This window comes from Epinephelus lanceolatus, chromosome 5, assembly GCF_041903045.1.
Source record: "Epinephelus lanceolatus isolate andai-2023 chromosome 5, ASM4190304v1, whole genome shotgun sequence".
Lineage (NCBI taxonomy): Eukaryota > Metazoa > Chordata > Actinopteri > Perciformes > Serranidae > Epinephelus > Epinephelus lanceolatus.
The window spans coordinates 46,129,328-46,144,124 of NC_135738.1; the positions used below are offsets into that span (position 1 = coordinate 46,129,328).

At 40.7% G+C, this 14,797-nt stretch overlaps 1 protein-coding gene across 1 annotated transcript in view; it reads left to right on the forward strand.

Annotated features, from left to right (window-relative positions):
* Positions 1-14,260, forward strand: part of znrf1 (zinc and ring finger 1) — a 182,406-nt gene extending 168,146 nt beyond the window's left edge. Inside the window, exon 5 of the mRNA XM_078168274.1 lies at positions 12,451-14,260. The gene's annotated coding sequence lies outside the window, so the exon portion shown is untranslated. The remainder of the gene's footprint in view (positions 1-12,450) is intronic.
* The last annotated feature ends 537 nt before the right edge of the window (positions 14,261-14,797 follow it).

Consider the following 14,797-nt stretch of genomic DNA (forward strand, 5'->3'; position numbering starts at 1 on the left):
ATTAATATATATACAGTACAGGCCAAAAGTTTGGACACACCTTCTCATTCAATGCGTTTTCTTTATTTTCATGACTATTTACATTGTAGATTCTCACTGAAGGCATCAAAACTATGAATGAACACATGTGGAGTTATGTACTTAACAAAAAAAGGTGAAATAACTGAAAACATGTTTTATATTCTAGTTTCTTCAAAATAGCCACCCTTTGCTCTGATTACTGCTTTGCACACTCTTGGCATTCTCTCCATGAGCTTCAAGAGGTAGTCACCTGAAATGGTTTTCCAACAGTCTTGAAGGAGTTCCCAGAGGTGTTTAGCACTTGTTGGCCCCTTTGCCTTCACTCTGCGGTCCAGCTCACCCCAAACCATCTCGATTGGGTTCAGGTCCGGTGACTGTGGAGGCCAGGTCATCTGCCGCAGCACTCCATCACTCTCCTTCTTGGTCAAATAGCCCGTACACAGCCTGGAGGTGTGTTTGGGGTCATTGTCCTGTTGAAAAATAAATGATCGTCCAACTAAACGCAAACTGGATGGGATGGCATGTCGCTGCAGGATGCTGTGGTAGCCATGCTGGTTCAGTGTGCCTTCAATTTTGAATAAATCCCCAACAGTGTCACCAGCAAAACACCCCCACACCATCACACCTCCTCCTCCATGCTTTACAGTGGGAACCAGGCATGTGGAATCCATCCGTTCACCTTTTCTGCGTCTCACAAAGACACAGCGGTTGGAACCAAAGATCTCAAATTTGGACTCATCAGACCAAAGCACAGATTTCCACTGGTCTAATGTCCATTCCTTGTGTTTCTTGGCCCAAACAAATCTCTTCTGCTTGTTGCCTCTCCTTAGCAGTGGTTTCCTAGCAGCTATTTGACCATGAAGGCCTGATTCGCGCAGTCTCCTCTTAACAGTTGTTCTAGAGATGGGTCTGCTGCTAGAACTCTGTGTGGCATTCATCTGGTCTCTGATCTGAGCTGCTGTTAACTTGCGATTTCTGAGGCTGGTGACTCGGATGAACTTATCCTCAGAAGCAGAGGTGACTCTTGGTCTTCCTTTCCTGGGTCGGTCCTCATGTGTGCCAGTTTGGTTGTAGCACTTGATGGTTTTTGCGACTCCACTTGGGGACACATTTAAAGTTTTTGCAATTTTCCGGACTGACTGACCTTTATTTCTTAAAGTAATGATGGCCACTCGTTTTTCTTTAGTTAGCTGATTGGTTCTTGCCATAATATGAATTTTAACAGTTGTCCAATAGGGCTGTCGGCTGTGTATTAACCTGACTTCTGCACAACACAACTGATGGTCCCAACCCCATTGATAAAGCAAGAAATTCCACTAATTAACCCTGATAAGGCACACCTGTGAAGTGGAAACCATTTCAGGTGACTACCTCTTGAAGCTCATCCAGAGAATGCCAAGAGTGTGCAAAGCAATAATCAGAGCAAAGGGTGGCTATTTTGAAGAAACTAGAATATAAAACATGTTTTCAGTTATTTCACCTTTTTTTGTTAAGTACATAACTCCACGTGTTCATTCATAGTTTTGATGCCTTCAGTGAGAATCTACAATGTAAATGGTCATGAAAATAAAGAAAATGCATTGAATGAGAAGGTGTGTCCAAACTTTTGGCCTGTACTGTATATATGTATATATATATATATATATATATATATATATATATAGGCAGGACCACGGCAGCAGCGCAACCACAACACATGATCCAGGCATAGCTGGATAGCTGAGGGAACCTGCGAGACAGTGGAGCACGAAGGCTCTGGAGAAGAAGCAGAGTTAGTGTCATACAGTAAAGCCTAGTAGCGATATGCAGTAATAAGACGTGGATGTTAGCAAATGAAAAAGAACCAACTTTTCAAAAACTGAGGAGAGAGGGATTGAATCAAATAACATTTATTGTAGTTTCTCCCGCACAACATTGGGTCAGTTCAGCATAAGATTCAGAGGTCCCACAATATGGAATTCAAAACCTTCTATAATTACAAATTGCTCATCTATTTCACTACTTATATCAAGACTTAAATATACTTTGCTCAATAAATGTATTAGATAAATTTTGACTAAATAATACTGATATTGTTTATTGATGTTATTATTATTATTATTATTATTATCATCAGTGTTGTTATTATCGTAATTGTTATTATCATAGTAGTTGTTTGCTTTTGTTGCTTTAATTATTGTCTTTGTTGTTATTATTATTTCGTTATTAATGTCTTAATACTATGAAAATTGCGTTGATTAATTTATTTCACTATGCTTTTGGCATGTTATGTTTAATTTAATCGTTTGGCTTGTATTGTTTCATTTTAATGAAGTTCATGAGTTGAGGCCACATATAGGCCCATCTGGGTCTCTTGCCTCTTCTCAGCACCTTTACTTTCACCAGTGTTATATTTTTTTTCTTTCATGTTAAAAATAAATAAATAAGGGAGTTCTACATCATTCTCCTGCAATCCTGTGGAACTCCTCCTTGATGACCCTCACAGGTTTATGTCCAGGGAACACAACAAAAGAGTTTAATAGACGTTTCAGAGCTAGGGACACTTTTCTCACGGCTCTGCAGACAGTAGCCTTACTGATATTTTCTGCATCTCCGATATTATACAGAAAACTCCCGTTTGCAAAAAAACGAAGAGCAACACAAACAATCTGGGTAGATGAAAGTGCACGTCCACGGTTGGTGACGTTGGTTATGTCACGACGGATGAGGTTATGGATATAAATGACGGACTGTGATGTGAAACGGTACCGTTCAAAAAGAAAATGTTCTGGAAATGATAATACGTCAATTCTGGGCCTGTGAATAATCTCCTGACAAATGCGTAACTCCCTCCTCAGTAACACTGCCTCTTCGTCCACAGGGTCCTCCAAGAACGGACATGCCATGGTCGAAAAAAGTAGATTTAGAACTAGAACACACTTTAGGATCCGACTTTACTTTGAGGACAGATGATCAAACTCGCTGAAACCCGCGCGACACTAAACGAATGAATGAAAGAATCACACTGGCATAAGAGGGAGGAGACAGCTAGAAACTTGAGGTTCATTGAAGAAAACCTGCTCCCGACCAGGTTAGGTTCACAGAGTCAGTTGCCATAGTAACTGACACCGAGCTTCACTTACCTCTCTTTCTGAAACGGGCTGGAGTAACTCCGCTTTCTCTGGTTTAAATTACCTCCCCTTTCGCGGTCGTAAAATCTGAGCTTTGCGCGCACAGGGCTTGCGGACGTCCGCTTTGAGTCCGCACGGACCTCCGCAGAGTCCGTTCCGCGTACGTTCCGCCCAAGTATGTTCGGGCCTTAACACAAAGGAGTCTGAGGAAATTGCATTTGGTTCACCACTGACTCTCATAGCATTGCTATTTTTATCCAGTATGAAAAAATACCATAAATACCTGAAGGTGATGATAGAGGATTTGTCTTGGAAAGCCCACTTTGAATGTGACTACAAAAGGAAAAAAACAAAAAAAATATTTTCTCTGCTGCCTTAGGTCTTTTGGGGTACGTAGAAAAATTCTTCTTATGTTTTATGTCATAAGGGTTCCTTGAGGGAAACCTGAAACAAATGTCCAATTGGATGAACTGATTAGAATTTGTGTTTTTGGCTATAACTCATACTCTAATTATAACAAAATTTCATTACATAGGATAAAATAATGAAGTGATGACATTTTATATCCAAAAGGTCAAAAGTCAACTTCACTGCGACATCATAATGTTCTGCAATAAACTCAATGTATATATATTTCATATCTCAGGAACAGAAGGGGAGACATTTGGTCAGATACTGAATTGGTGACACTCATCTTGAAACTGTGCTGATTGTATAGATCTTCTGTGCTGTCAGGGGGAAGAGAGTTAGTTAACTAGCTAAAGAGACAAATGCAAATGCACACTGAAGGGTCTTGAATGTTGTTAAACGTATGTATCTTTGTTTCCTGTCTTAAATGTTTGTCCTTGTGATGTTCCAAATAGAGCTGCTGTGAAACATTTTCATTTCATCTGACAACAAAAGTATGAGTATCAAAGTATTGTCATCTAAGCCAGTGGTTCTCAACCTTCTTCCTTCTGGGGCACTTTTTCTATCATTGAGTAAACTGACATATTTATGGCTACGTTATATTATATTCAATCATAACAGTAACAGTACAGAATAAGTGATAAACTGTACAAGTAACCCAAAGAGTGAGTACTTTCACTGCAGGAAGTTTGTGTGATTTGGATGAATTTTTTTTTTTTTTCAACTTATTTTATTTCCTTTTATCAAGTGCAGTTGTACAGTACAATCAGCTTTTCAGACACTTATAGTAGTACAGGCATAAATGCATAAAAGTTAAGGGTCTGTCCATGGTTTTTGGCCTTCCATCAATGTCCATATGTCCATTATCCATATATCCATTGTCCATATATCCATTATCCATTGTCCATATATCCATTATTTCAAGAGGGAATGGGAGGAAGAGAGAGAGAGAGAGAGAGAGAGAGTAAAGATAAAATAAAATAAATGAATAAAATTGTTCACATTTAAATGAGAAGAAAAATAGAATAATCATTCTCCCTTCCACTTGGACCATACTGGTCAGAGGGAAAGAAAATAAATAATTGGTGACCATTTAGACAAGAATACCTCTGTTTTTAGCTGTAACCTTGCTGTAATGTTTTCCATGTAGTAAACATCCTTAATCCTCTCCCTCCATTGTGTCACTGTGGGGGGCTGTGGATTCAGCCAGGAGACCGTGATCATCTTTTTGGCCACTAAAAGGAGAATTCTCAGTAATAATATCTGATTATTGTTTTCTAGATTTTCTGGCAATATGCCTAATAGAAAGTAAGATGGTTCTAATGGCACTTCTATTTTAAACTTTTTTTTTTTTTTTATCTCTTTTTGTATGTCTTGCCAAGATAGTTTTGAGCAGTCCCAGAATATATGTGTATGGTCTCCCACCAGCCCACAGCCCCTCCAGCAATGATTGGAGGTGCCCCCGAATTTTGAAGAAACAAGAGGCGTCCTAAATATCTCATCTTAACTTTCCATTCGAATTCCTTCCAAGTGGGGCTGTTTGATATCTTATGTCCCTCTCTATACGTTCTTGGAACCCATCGGCTGTATTCGGCGTCTGACTTCTGGCAGACGGCGATACAGCCTCTGGGGGCAGACCCCTGATTTTTTGGCATTCCAGTTTGATTTGGGCGGAGGAGGCAAAATTTCCGTTCCGACTTCCGTTTATATATAAGTAAATATGCTGAACCACTGCGATGGACTCAGAGTTTGCAGTGACGCCAATTATGTTCCGCTTCGTTAGTTACTTCCGCTCTTCTTCCGGAGGCAAGATCTCCGGGGTTTGCCTACAGACTCTACATTCACTGAATGTAGAGTCTGTATATAGAGACTACTCTCTACATGATAGCTCCCACTTTTCATCTGAAATTATTGTGTTCATTTCTAATTCCCACTTTTCCTTAACATCCAAACTATTGTCCATGGGATTGTCTTGTAGTATCTTATATATGTGCGATATAATCTTCTTTTCAATGGTTCCTTGAATTGTCAACATAAAGAAACTGTAAATAATGCGTCAACTGTAGGTACCTAAAAAAATCATGAGTTGAGAGGTTATGTTTACGCTGAAGTTGTTCAAGGGACATTAGAACTCCTCCTTCAAACAACTGACCCAACACAATCAAACATTTTTCTTGCCATTTTTTGAACCCCACTTCTAGTTTGGATGGAAGAAAGTTGGTGTTATTTGCAATCGTCATTGCTCTAGATGTTGACATGGGGAGTTTCAACTTCCTTCTCACATTTGACCATATTCTTAAGATGTTTTTTATCCACTGATTATCAATTTTATTTGCCCTCCAGATATTTTTGTTCATAAATGGAATTGTGTCCAAAGGTATTTTTGGGCTATCATTCTGTTCCATCCCAACCCATACTGTGTCATTATCCTGAGGTATCCATGCAACCATTGATGTAAGCTGGGCTGCCTCATAATATTTTTTCAGGTTGGGTAAAGTTAGGCCCCCCCTTATCTTTTGAGATCTGCAATCTTTTAAACTTAACTCTGTATTTTGTTTTGCCATATAAATTTAGATAGCCATTTGTTAAATGTTTTAAAAGTAGAAGTAGGGACCTCTACTGGCAAAGACTGAAACATAAACAGCAGCCTTGGCAATATGTTCATTCGTACTGTTTCCACTCGTCCTATTAGTGATAGAGGCAGGACTTCCCATCTTGTAAGATCTGTTTTTATTTCACCCATCAGTTTCTCATAGTTAGCCTTAAATAACTGTGAAGTGTCAGGAGTGATAATGATTCCCAAATATCTGAACCCTTGGTTAGACCAGTGGAATTTGAATTTTTCAGCTAGTTGTGTAGGCCAGTGTCCCACCAACATCATTGCCTCAGACTTTGATTGATTAATTTGGTAGCCTGACAGTTCTCCATATTCTTTTATATTTCTTAACAGTGCAGGGACAGAGGATATTGGGTCATTGATATATGTTAATATGTCATCGGCATAGAGTTAGATCTTATGTTCTGTTTCACCTCCATCCTTTATTCCCTTAATGCTCTCGTTTTGCCTAATTAAAGATGCTAGAGGCTCAATATTTATAGCAAAGAGCAAGGGACTGAGACAGTCTCCCTGTCGGACACCCCTTTCAAGGTAAAAAAAAATCTGAGCAGCATCCGTTCACTCTAATGCGTGATTTTGGGTTTGAATATATAACCCTTCCCCAATCCACAAACGTTGGGTGGAATCCCATAGCAGCTAATGTTTTATAAAGAAATTGCCAATTCACCATATCAAATGCTTTCTGTGCATCAAAAGTGACTAACATTGAGTTTTATCTGTTTCTCTTTGCACATGTTATAATAGTTAAGGTTCTCCTTATATTATTTGCTCCCTGTCTGTCAGGGATGAAGCCTGTTTGGTCTGGGTTAATCAGTTTTGTTATAATCTTTTGCATCCTCCTTGCCAGAATAGTGGTTAGCAACTTTTGGTCATTACTTAACAGGCTGATGGGTCTGTACCCCTCACAAAGTGTAGGGTCTTTCCCGTCTTTATGAATCACTGATATAATTGCCTCTGACCATGTACGGGGAGGATCGCTTTTGGAAAGAGCATAATTAAAAACTTTGGTGAGTATTTGGTACTAGATCATCTATAAAACATTTGTAAAACTCTCCAGGGAGTCCGTCCGTGCCTGGTGACCTTTTTTTTTTTGTTTTGTTTTTTCATGGCTTCTCGTATTTCAGTTTCTGTAATCTCAGCTACCATTTTCTGTGCTTCATCCTCTGACAGTGAGGTCAAATGTAAGTTGGTGAGAAATGTTTCAGTATTGTCACTTGTGTTTGATTTAGGCTCTTTGTACAGATTTTCATAGAAGGATGAAAAAGCCTCAGCTATTTCCTTTGAATGAGATACCATTGTTTTAAGTGTGGGGTGTACAATCCTAGGAACCACATGACTAGCCTGAGCTTTACGGAGTTGAAAAGCTAACAAGCGACTAGCTCTGTTCCCAATCTCATAATATCTCTGTTTAGAGAATCTCAAGGCTCCTTCCGCTTTATATGTGAGAAGTTTATCTAGGGCCTACATGTAGTGCTGTTGCAACTATCAAACAGCAAAGTTGCTGTAAGTGATGTTGCTTATAGGCTATAGCAAAACAAAACAGATAAGAAAACCAGAATAAACTAAAATAAAACACAGTATGGATGAAACAAGATTAAATGATCTCAGCTACGTCCTCAGAGGGGGAAACCCCTAAGATTTCTTTTTTTCTCTCTTTTTAGATTTTTAGCCAAATCTAACTCTTGGCATGAGAAAAAAAGTGAATAGCATAAGCCTGGTTCCAACCAGTGCTTTTCAACAGTTCAACAACCTTCTTACATCTCACTCAGTTTGTATCTTATTTTTTACCTTGAAAAAAAGCCCGCAAGTCTGCGTTTGTTAAGCCCGTTCTGTTGGAGGCTCTCCCGTGGCAGGTGAATTACGCAGCAGCTCCGTCTGGAGGTTTTCCCATTCATCTATCGTGACATGAATTCCCATCTCCTTCAGTGTAGGAACCGCCGCATCCGCAAGCGTCAAGAAGATCTTCACACCAGTTTCCAGGTGAATTTTCAGTTGGGCAGTGAACAGCAATTGTGCTTTCAACTTTTTTTCATTGAGTTGTTTAATCACCTCCCGGACTTGCTTTCGTTTCTTCTGTATATCCGATGTGTAGTCTTGGTCGAAAAAGATCCTCTGTCCTTGGAAAATCACCTCTCATTTTTTCCAGGCTTGCTGAAGTATTGTTTCCTTAACTCTGTAGTTGGAAAATCTTATGATAATCGATCTCGGAGGCGCGTGGTCTTTTGCCTTCATGGTCAGTGAGCGATGTACTCTCTCTGTGCGCAAATCCTTGTCTTGAGGTAACGTTAGATCAAGTGCGGTATGCAACAGGTTTGTTATGAATGTAACCATATCACCCCTTTCCTCTCCACTCCATATATACGTAGATTATTCCGTCTTGCTCTGGACTGGAGGTCTTCACATTTGACAGAGACTTTTGCGTCTCTGTGGAGCAGATAGGGAATGGCTCGCTCGTGTCGGAGTGCTTTGTCCTCCATATCACTCGTTCTCTGTTCAACCTCCGCCATTTGTTGTTCCAGTTTAGTCGTATGTGCCCGCACATCTTCAAGGGCCCATTCAACCCTGGTTAAGGTAGCCTTCGTGTCTTGAGAGGCTTCTGTATGTTCCTGTCGCAAGTTACGCAGTTCTGTTAGCACAGCCGCCATGCTTATTTCAGTGTGCACTTCACCTGTGGGTGACGGTGTTTGGTCTCTTTTGTCATCTCTTTTGGTTGCTTTGCCTTTCTTTTCGGCTTCCTTTTTTTGGTTGGACATTGCAGTACTTGTTCAAAAGAACTGGCATTGAATATTTGTAATTCAGTCGTGATTTAGCTGGTTTTTCAAGGGTTTCTTCCCGCTGCAGGAGAATCAAGCTGCTGCTCGGCTTATGACGTCACCGGAAGTCGATTTGGATGAATTTCTAGCAGATTATTTTTACAAATTGCGTTAGAAATTGCTTTTATGTTCTACATATAGGCCCAGGTCACTAGGACCTCGCAGCAGTTACGGTATTTTCAGTTCGGTCATCAGACCCTTTATTTCTGTTGCTGTCATGCTGAAAATTTCTGACTTTAATTTGCGTTTGGTCGCCAAACCTTAATGTTTTTTTTTTGTTTGTTTGTTTTTTTCAACATTTTATTTAAGTGTGGTCTTTCATTATGTTCAACATACAGTATAGACACGCATGGTCTGCAGAACCATACACTTTTCAAACTTCCTTTCTGGCTTTTATATTATTTGGTGGTTAGACCTCAACATGTTTCCTTACTGCTTTCCTTTTCAACACTTATTTCGCATCTATCATCTTCTGCTAGTTTGTGGCTCCTTAGCTGTCTTTCCAGACATATTCCTACCACACATTTCTCATCAGAGTTGTACTATCTCATTCACGACTTATTTCTGTCATATACTTAACTATGCACATATCCATAGTCTTTCACATTTTGCTTTATGCGTGTTTCTCTAGCTACACACTAATCGCCAAAGACTTTCCACATTTTTATTCATATGTTCACATAAATAATAAATAAATAATAATAAATATTCTTTTACTATAAAAACTCGTCTCTCCTGATTGAAATTAAGCTCAGTGTAAGTTCAGGAAGACATTCTCTGTGCTCATCCTTTACATTTCTCTCCATCCCACTCTCACTACTCCCTCTAATCAGCTGAGTATGGGTGTTCATTCTTCTAGTTATCCAATCAAACTTTGCCACAATTTCTCTCAGCCAATCAAGATGCCACTGCAATATTTCAAATCTGCTCTCTTTTCTGCTGCTGTCAGTCGTCATTTTAGGCAGAATCTTCATGCCCTCCTCCACCACATACACCTCCAGCCATCATATCCAGTGTCCAGGACAAATTCAACAAAGGCTCATTCCTCTACAAACCCAGATCATCAGCACTTCTCCATCTTCCTCTCATCTCATCTTCACCACCTTTACCACCACCAGCGTCTAGAGACTCACTACTTAAGCATTGCCTGAAATCTGGCCTGCCTACTGATAGGCTAAAATTTACTCACATGCGTAACAAAGTAGTACAGTCCTTGAGAAAGGCCAAAGCAATTTTTTTTATTTCCATAATCAAGGGTGCAAAGGGCAACGGGAAGAAGGTGTGGCAAACTTTGAATAAACTATTAGGTAAGGATATCAAACACGAAACAAACACTCTTGAACTAAAAATTGATAATGTTATGGTGAAGGATCATGCAAGAATTGCAACCACTTTTAACAATTATTTTTTATACAGTGTGACTGAAATAACAAGACTTTTTACTCCTTCAATTATTGTACCCCGCTTGATCAGTGATGAGCAGCCCATTTTTCAGCTGGCAAATATAACAGAAGTCACAAAGATCATTGGAGCACTCAAATGTTCCAAAACAAAAGATGTACACGGTATCAAACACAAACTTCATAAAGACACATTCTCATGCATTACTCAAACCCATTACCCACGTGGTTAACTTATCAATTAACCAAAACAAAGTCCCGCCAGCCTGGAAGGTGGCCACGGTGACTCCCATTTCTAAATCTGGCTTCAAAACACAGGAGGCCAACTACAGACCAATCAGTATATTGCCAATTATTTCCAAGGTAGCTGAGAAATAGGTAGCGAATCAACTGATCAAACATCTGGATGAAGGTCTCACTCCATTACATCCCATGCAGTTTGGCTTCAGGGCACACCATTCCACTGAGTCAGCCAATTGTATGTTCACTGAAAAAATTAAGTGTCTGTTGGATAAATTTCCGTGTGTTGGTGCTGTATTTCTTGACCTTAAGAAGGCATTTGACACCGTCGACCACCAGGTACTCACATTTTTTAACTTCTCTAACACCATGCAGTGGTTCATATCTGTCAAGCAGAGCTCAATGTGTAACTGTCGACGGGGTCAAATCGCCTTTTCGCACTACAACAGTTGGTGTCCGTCATGGTTCGATCCTTGCGCCTTTGTTATTTTCACTGTACATAAACGACCTCCCAGATGTGTGCCCAGACCTTAAAGTCCAGATGTATGTGGACGACGCAGTCATTTTCACACACGGTTCAAACTCTGTCATTACCTCCAACAAATTCACAAATGCTTTAACTAAGGTACAAGACTGGCTTAATAACAACTGCCTTATGCTCAACACAAAGAAAACGGTGTGTATGACACTCAAAGCAACCAGTAGAGCAGAACAGATCAACATATTCATCGGAGAAGAGGAACTTGAATTGGTAACCCAGTTCAAGTACCTTGGTATCACATTAGCCACGAATAACACATTTAAGAAACACATCAAAAAAGTGGCCAACACGAAAAGATTCAGCCTGCAAAATTTTAAACAAATCAGGCCCCTCATCTCGTCTGATGCTGCTAAATCTTATCTCCACTGCATGATTCTGTCTCATATTGAGTACTGTTTTGTGATATGGTTGTTTTCTGGAGTCACCACACTGAAACCTGTTGAAGAACTCTACAAAAAAGCCATCAAGGTATTCGCCAAAAAACCATATTCCTCACATCACTGTCCAATTCTTAGGAGATACAATTTCTTGAGTTTTGAACATTTTAAAACTTTTAAATACAGCTGTCTCATCTATAAAACCCTCAACGGGCTGGCTCCTCCTCCGCTGGAGGATTTTTTTAAATGGAGAGACAACACACTCAGTACCAGATCTGCCTCCAGAGGGGACTGCGAGGTGCAGTTCAGACGAACCTTGATAGGCCAAAATTCCCTTACCGTAAAGGGCAGTGCAGATTCGAAAGGTCTCCCAACCTCAATCAGAGACAGTCCCACTCTCACTACTTTCAAAAAACAGCTTAAAGGATGACTATTGACTCATCAAATCTGCACCCATGAATGAAACATTGATCAGCCCTCTCATACAGTTCTCTACTGTAGCCCCTTGTTGAATCTATTATATAACTGCTGCTAATACTGTTGTGAACTTTATATGTTGTTGAATTAACTGTTATTTATTGTATGTCTGTCTGTCTTTTAATGTGAGGACTACAGATGGAAATTAGCTTCTAACTAAATCCGGCATATTTACATGACGTCATGTATTTGTACCGATTGTTCATTAATATGCACTGTCCTCTTCAAATAAACAAAAACTGAAACTGAAACCCCCTGTGAAGCTTGGGCTGCCCAGGTTGGAAACCACTGATCTACGCCACTAAAACCATTTTTCATCTATTAATTTGTTGTTTGATCAACCATTTATAATCACCCCCCCCCCACCCCCCCCCCCACCCCCACCCCACCCCCTGTCTGTCTGTCCCTCTGTCTTTTCCCCAACTCCTTTTCCTCTCTGTCTTCAGGACATCTCGTGGTCCTGCCATGGATATCTGGACACCAACGCAACCAAATCTGTTGAAACAATCAAAGCAATCAACACATACTCATCCTGTCAGAATCCATCATCCTAACCAAGATAATTATTCCTTGTGAACTGAACCCAAAAAACGTGACTGACCAACCATCGTACATTAAAGGGACCCTCCCAAGCCTTCCATTGTACGTCTGCTGATGAGACTGCTTACCCCCCCCCCCCCCCCCCCCCCCCCCCTCCCATGCCCCTCCTTCCCTCCCCTCTCCAGGCTAAAAGAGTCCCTTAAAGGGCTTCATCAGCCTCAACTCCCCCTCCAAGTCAAGCGGCCAGTTGCCTCCCTGACATGCTCAGGTCAGTGCAGGCCTCCAGCAGCTAGCCCTCCATCTTGTATCTGGATCCAGGCCTGTCAGTCATTAGGTCCAGCCCTTCCATGGCCTTAACTGGGGAGAGGAGAGGAAGCAGAGCAGGGAGGGGGCAGGAGGGAAGAAGAAAGAAGGAAACCACACAGTCGGGAGGGAAGATGACGGGTATGAGAAGGAGGAGGAAACCAACAAAAGGAGGATTGTTAAACTGCAGAAGCTTGCTTTGGGATCAGACATTTACATTATTCGGTGGGCCTCTCATCTCTCACAAAAGGACTCCAACTTGGTGATGTCCTCTCATAACAGACTGGGTCCCAGTGTGCTTCTTTCTCATAGTTCTGTGCCCTTCCTTGCCAATTTGACTCATAGTAATCAAATCAAAAGTCCCCAGAATGCTTCTTAGATTTGGTTTGTGCACACCTGAGCAGGCAAGAACAAACTGGGATGTCAGCTTCTTTTGTATGTACATGATGGGGAGGGGTGTCTAAAGATGGACTTGTGGTGGAGAGGAGCGGTCTGAGCATGCTCCCTTCTGACTGGGAGGGAAGGGGGGGCAGCAGTGTAGTTTATGCTCCTACTGTGTAATATGTGTGTGTGGGATGATCCAGTGTCAGGCTTCACCTGGTATGTGTATGTACACTTTGTGTGCGTGTGTGTGTGTGTGTGTGTGTGAGTGTGAGCCTGGAACTGTGTCAACATAGCTTTTGCTGAAGCCTAATGTGTGTGTGTGTGTGTGTGTGTGTGTGAGATAGAGACAGACAGACAGCGTGGAAGGTCAGTGTAGAGGGCTGACTGGGACAGTGCTGTGTGCGTGCGTGTGTGTGTGTGTGAATGTCTGTGTGTCTGTGTATTGAAATGTTTACAGTCTAGATGTCCATGTTCCCTGTGTGTGACTGGCAGTGCTCCCTTTACTTTGCTGATGTTTACAGCTACAGAGAAGCGACATGACATATTGTAAATGCCACACCTACCATCTCTTGGTTCTTTCTTTTTAGATCTGCCAGAGTTTTCATGTGACCACGATAAAGCATTTTCCCGTGAGAGTCTCGAGTGCGAGAGCGTGTGTGTCTCCATGCATCTGACTGTTTGTGCATGTGTTTTTGAGTGTGTGATTCAAAAGGCGCCTGTTGGTCTATGTTACTGTCGGTTCCCCACGTTGTGTTTCTGCTAGAGTAGGTCTGGCTGACTGCTACTGGAGATACAAGCCACTCAGACCTGAAAAGGAGTAGTCCCACTGTGGATCCATTGGACGGGGCTTATTTATTCATTTCTTCATATTTAACAATATTTGTTTAATATTCCTATCATGTGAGGTGTTACCCACTCTTCAGAATGCCAAGAGCCGATGTATGAAGACTTCTATAAACCAACATACAAACAAACTGCATTTACAAAGCTACTGTAAACAAATGGTGGAATAAATTGTGCTAGATGACAGATTTGCATTAACTTTCCTTCTGTGAGCCACATACAAATGATACAAACTGAGCAGCACTGTGTTTCCCATCAAACATCTTCATACTGAGATTTTAGTCTGCTTATAGATAAGACAGTATGTATAGTAGCTGTGTATTAATGGGACATACTGTTATATTTGACAGATTTATACTTGTGTGTCAGCTCTATGCAGAGCCTACAGCATTGTGAGCATTTATACTTGTGTATATATACTTATGTATATATATATATATATATACATATATATATATGCAAAATATAAAATTGAAATAACAAAACCATTCATCATCTCTTAACATGCAGAACACCCAGGACATCCTACAATGACAGTATTTTAAAACATGCAACATGCAAGCTCATAATACAAGACATAAACAAATACAATGAGCACAGACATAAAAAGCATGCACAGTATATAAAATAAAGCTGTCTGACCTGGCAAACACACAATAAAAGACATGCATGCAGGTACATGAAGGCAGACTGACAATAGCAAGATAGCGACAGGTGACAGCA